The sequence below is a fragment of the Somniosus microcephalus genome, chromosome 15 (genome assembly GCF_052327205.1).
Source record: "Somniosus microcephalus isolate GS21.2 chromosome 15, FLI_Smic_1.0, whole genome shotgun sequence".
Classification (NCBI taxonomy): Eukaryota; Metazoa; Chordata; class Chondrichthyes; order Squaliformes; family Somniosidae; genus Somniosus; species Somniosus microcephalus.
Genome location: NC_141001.1, coordinates 103,267,572 through 103,273,571, shown reverse-complemented (window position 1 = coordinate 103,273,571; position 6,000 = coordinate 103,267,572).

Below are 6,000 nucleotides of genomic sequence, written 5' to 3'. Positions count from 1 at the left end.
AGGTCACCACCACCTTCTCAAGGGCAATTAGGGATGGGCAATAAATGCTGGCCTTGCCAACGACGCCCACATTCCGTGAATGAATATAAAAAAGTGAGTGGCCCAGAAATTCGGGTCGGGAGCTTCCCGCGGGTGTAAGCCCCCGACCTGCACTTACCTTGCGCGCCGGCAGTTGAGCTGTAGGCCCCCATGGAATTCCGCTCCGGGGCCTGGCCCAGCTGCCAGCGCACTGTGCTTGCATGTCCCAGGGGCGTAGTTAAGAACATAAGAACATAAGAAATAGGAGCAGGAGTAGGCCAATCGGCCCCTCGAGCCTGCTCCGCCATTCAATAAGATCATGGCTGATCTGATCCTAACCTCAAATCTACTTCCACTCTCCATCCCACCCGAACCCATGTGATCTCCCGGGAGAGGCAAAAAACCAGATAAAAAACCCAATGGCCAATTTGGGAGAAAAAATCTGGGAAATTCCTCTCCGACCCATCTAGGCGATCGAAACTCGTCCAGGAGATCACTCTGTCCCTGTATTTCCTGCAGTACTTACCTTCTGTAAAAGGTGATCTCCACCCTGTTAGATCCATGGTTCAGTGGATAAAGAATTACACGGATGCTGTATATAAACAAACAACAGGTCTTTACTGGAGGAGGGTCATCTCTAGACTGGAGTACAGAGGCATGCGCACAGCTTATATACCGGTGTGGTTACTGCCGGTACTACAGTAAACAGGAGCTGTAAAAAGTAGTTCTGACTTAAAGCACATACACTACAATTCCTCCCTTTTTAGATTAATAATACCCCCTTAATATTCAAATAATAATTACATTTTTACATGTACATTCAATAACAAAAACTCCATTTATAGATTCAGTCTTTGGGGCGGCTTCCTGACCCTTTCGGGATAACGCCTTTCCGGAGGTTCTTGTTCTTGGTGCAGAGGCGATTCTGACCCCTTTTCATCGGGTAGTTCATCGGGTTCCACTGCTACTGGGTCTGAAGTAGATGCTACCGGTATGTCGGGTTCATCCCCAGGTACTCGAGACATGGGGTTGACGCCTTCCTGTGACGCTAAGATCTGATCGACGTGGCGTCTCACAATGTTCTCCCCAACATCCACTGTGTACATTAATGGCCCCTGCCTTGTACATATCGTTCTGGGTTGCCACTTCTCTGTTCGATAGTCACGGGCCAAGACTGGTTGCCCTACATTGAAGCTCCTTGTCGGCTTCTCGTTGATGTGCTGGAATTTTTTGTCCTCAACATTTCTTCGCACATTTGGTCTGAGCAAGTCCAGACGGGATCTCAACCTTCGGTTAAAGAACATCATGGCCGGAGTCTGGTTGGTAACTGCATGTGTCGCGTTTCGGTAGGTTAATAAGAAATTGTCCATCTTATGCTGTAGTGGAATTTCCTCGTCGCACATGGCCTTTATCGCCTTCTTAAAGGTTTGTACGAACCTCTCAGCCAATCCATTGGTGGCTGGATGATACGGGGCGAATGTGTAATGCCTTACCCCATTCCTTTTCATGAATTTTTGGAACTCGTCGGACACAAACTGTGGTCCATTATCAGAGCAGATCTGCTCTGGCAAACCGTTTCTGGCAAATATGGTCCGTAGGACTGCAATCGTTTTCTCTGAAGTGGTTGAAGACATCTTTATCACCTCAGGCCACTTTGAATGAGCATCCACTGCTATTAAGAACATTGAGTCCATGAATGGACCAGCGAAATCAATGTGCACCCGTTGCCATGGAGAGGAGGGCAACTCCCATGGGTGTAGAGGGGCATGTGGCGGTGCATTTTGGACCTTCTGGCATCCTAAGCAGCTCTTAGTTAGGTCTTCGATTTGTTGATCGATTCCCGGCCACCACACATAAGCCCTAGCAAGGCTTTTCATTTTCACTCCCCCCAGATGACCTTCATGTAGCTCCTTTAGCACTCTCTCCCTTAACTTGGGTGGAATCAACACTCTGGATCCATACATCACTGTCCCCTGGCATACTGACAGCTGTTCTCTTCTGGATGAGAATGCTGGCAACAGTGAGTCACCATGTGTTGGCCATCCCCTCACCGTCAATTCATATACCCGTGACAGCGTCGGATCATTGCGGGTCTCCTTCTCTATATCCGCGTTTGTTACTGGCAATCGTTCAATTATCGATGAATAAAATATCTCGATAGGGTCCACTGCTGGTGCTTCCTCCACCGTAGGCAGTGGCAGGCGTGATAGCCCATCAGCATTCCCATGCTGTTTCGTGCCTTTATATTCTATTTCATATTGATTCGTCCCTAGAAACAGGGATCATCTTTGTAACCGCTGTGCAGTCATTACTGGCACGCCCTTCTTAGGATTAAAGATGGAGACACGTGGTTGGTGGTCAGTCAGCAAGGTGAACTTCTGCCCATGCAGATAATGGTTGAATTTTTTTACTCCCCATACTAGGCTGAGGGCCTCCCTGTCAATCTGGGCGTAGTTGCGCTCTGCTGAGGTTAGTGACCGAGACGCAAAGGCCACTGGCCTCTCCAACCCATCTGGGAATTTGTGCGACAGCACCGCTCCAATGCCGTAGGGTGATGCATCACATGCCAAACGAATTGGTAGTGCTGGGTTGAAATGGGCCAACACCTCCTTTGATGTGATCAATTCTTTACACTTCTGGAAAGCTCGTCTACGTTCGTCATCCCACTTCCATGGTACCCCTGTTTGCAGTAGGGTGTTCAGCGGGTGTAGTATCGTAGACAAATTTGGTAAGAACTTGTGGTAATAGTTTACCAGCCCGAGGAACGACCTCAGTTGTGACACATTTTCCGGTGCTGGAGCCTGGACTACTGCCTCAATCTTGTCAGGGGACTTGTGTAACCCCTCTTCATCGATGACGTGGCCGCAATACGAGATCTGTTTCTGGAAAAACTCGCACTTGTGGCGATTAGCTCGTAGCCCATATTCCTTTAATCTGGCGAGCACCTTCTCCAAGTTAGCGAGGTGATCACCGTCATTTTCGCCCGTGACCAAGATGTCGTCCAAATAACACTGGGCCCCTGGAATCCCTTGCAGGACCTGATCCATCGCCCTTTGCCAGATAGCCGTCGCCCTTTGCCAGATAGCCGGAGCCGAGGCTACTCCAAACATCAGCCGGTTGTATTTATAGAGACCTTTATGGGTGTTGATCGTAAGGTAATGTTTCGAAGCTTCATTTACCTTCATTTGCAAGTATGCCTGGGCTAGATCAATTTTGGTGAAGCGTTTACCACCAGATAGCGAGGCGAAAATATCCTCAATTCGTGGAAGCGGATATTGCACCGTATGAAGGATTGGGTTCACTGTCACCTTAAAATCCCCACAGATGCGGATCTTCTTTGGTTCCCCAAAGATGTGCGGGTTAGGTTGATTGGCTATGATAAATTGACCCTTAGTGTTAGGGTGATTAAATACGTGGGATTACGGGGATAGGGTGGGATATGTGTTGGTGTTGGTGTAGGGGATACAGGGATCGGGTGGGATATGTGTCGGTGCAGGCTCGATGGGCCGAAATGGCCTCTATCTGCACTGTGGGGTTTCTGTGTGATTCTGTGTGTGATTACTCAACGACCTCTTCATTACAGGGACGATGGGTGTAGCCCACTCGCTCCAGTCCACTTTGGACAGTACTCCTGAATGTTCCAACCCTTCCAGCTCTGCTTCAACCGCTGGTCTGATCACATAAGGCACTGGTCTGGCCTTCAGAAACTTTGGGCTTGCATTATCCTCTATTTTAATTGTTGCTGTTATTCCTTTTAGTGTTCCTAGTCCCTCCTGGAACACTTCTTTTGCGTCAGTTAGCATTTTTGACAGTTGTCCAGGTGTGACGTCGTCATCCTTTTTGGCCTCCACCTTCAGTGCCTGTATGGAATGCCAATCTAAATGTATCTTCCGGATCCACTCATGTCCTAGCAGTGGTGGTCCTCCATTTGGCAATACATATATATCAATTTTAGGTATTTCCTGACCTTTATATGTCACTTTCACCCTTATTTTTCCTTTGGGGTAGACTTTTTGCCCCGTATACATCTTCAAGACAATCTCTGTAGCTTTCAAGGGTATATGTGAAATTAGCCGCTTGTAGTCTCTTTAATTTATGACTGTAAGAGCTGACCCTGTGTCCAATTCCATTTCCACTTGGACTCCGTCTATCTTGAGTGTAACCCAGATAGTCTGGTGATCCTCTATTTTGGTTACATTATGTAATTTCAGACAACCCAGCTCCTTGCTTCCGGAGTCTGTGTCACTTTTCTGTTCGTCTGAACCACTGTCCATCACCTGGTGTACCTTTTTGTACTTCTCCTGTGGAGATTTCTTACTGTTGGTTTTCTTCCCAGACCTGCAGACTCTTGCTATGTGTCCTGCTTTCCCACACTGTCTGCACACTTGGTCCTTGAACCAACAATCCTTCTGGTCATGCGTTGTTCTGCCGCAGCGATAGCACTTCCCTGTTCCATAGGTCATTTCGTTGGTGCCGTATTCTTGCGGTCTCCGTTGTATCTCTGCAGCGCCCCTTGCGGCTGCTTCGTGTGATACTGCCATATTGAAAGCTTTGTCCAGCGTAAGGTCCTTTTCTGATAGAAGCCGTTTCTGGGTTCCTTCACTTTGTAGCCCACACACAAACTTGTCCCTTAACGTGTCTGCTAGTCCTGCTCCAAACTGGCAGTATTTCGATAGCTTGCGCAGTTCCGTTAGGTACTCAGCATTGCTTTCCTCTTTGTGTTGGTTCCTTTTATGGAACTTAAATCGTTCTGCTATCAGCAGCGGTGTGGGGCTTAAGTGGTCCTGTAGGATTTCTACTATGCTTCCAAAATCCTTGTTTACCGGCTTCTCTGGGGTTATTAGATTTTGCAGTAACCCATACGTTTTTGCACCCATGGAATTTAACAGAACCAGTGCTTTATTAGCATCTGGCACTTCATTCGCCCTGCAGTGCACCTCAATACATTCCACATATGTCGCCCAATCTTCGCATTCATTGTCGAACATAGAGATACTGCCACTCTTCGGCATCCTTGGTTGTGCGTTAACTATCCCCAATGGCGCCTCCTGCGCTTCCCCTTCTTCTCCGCTGGCACAAAATGGCGTCTCCCGCGCTTTCCTTCCTTCCCGCGCTCGCCCGTCTTCTCCGCTGCGGCTCAATGGCATCTCCCCTTGCTTCGCCCCGCAGACCCTGATCAGCCCGTGATCCCTGGCTGTGCTCTGTGCGTTCCTCTTTTTATATTTGTCGACGCCGCTCGGTCTAGAACCCGACTGTTTCTTACCCTCTCTCTCTCCGGTTTGCAGTATTTTTCCTCGACGCCGCTCGGTGATCAATCCCCGGCTGTGCCCTGCTCTCTTCACCATCTTTCTTACCCCATCGACGCTGCCCGGCTCTCTCTCTCTGCTGTCGGTCGGCTCCAGCCGCCGCTGCTCGGGAAGGGTCAGGTCTGGACCTGTCGTCGGTCTCTTACTGCTCGTTGTGGCTGGGGAACCAAGCCCGGCTCTCCACAGCCTCCCCAGCGAAGTTGGATCTCTGCCTGACTGCTGGGCGGTTGCTCGCGGTCGATGCCCATGTTCCTGAACTCGACTATTTTTTTTTTGTTTAATGTTGCAGGTAGATTCGCATCAACACTCGTCGCCACTGTTAGATCCGTGGTTCAGTGGATAAAGAATTACACGGATGCTGTATATAAACAAACAGCAGGTCTTTACCGAAGGAGGGTCATCTCTAGACTGGAGTACAGAGGCATGCGCACAGCTTATATACCGGTGTGGTTACTGCTGGTACTACAGTATACAGGAGCTGTAAAAAGTAGTTCTGACTTAAAGCACATACACTACACACCCCAGCCAGGAACAGGCCCAATTTACTCTTGAAGGACTCCTAGCTGGCAGCCTGTTCCCGAGGTCTCCACTAATCCCTGTGAATAGAACCATCTCCTGAAATCTAACACAGAATTAGAACACAAGAAGTAGGAGCAGGGCCAGGCTACATGGCCCC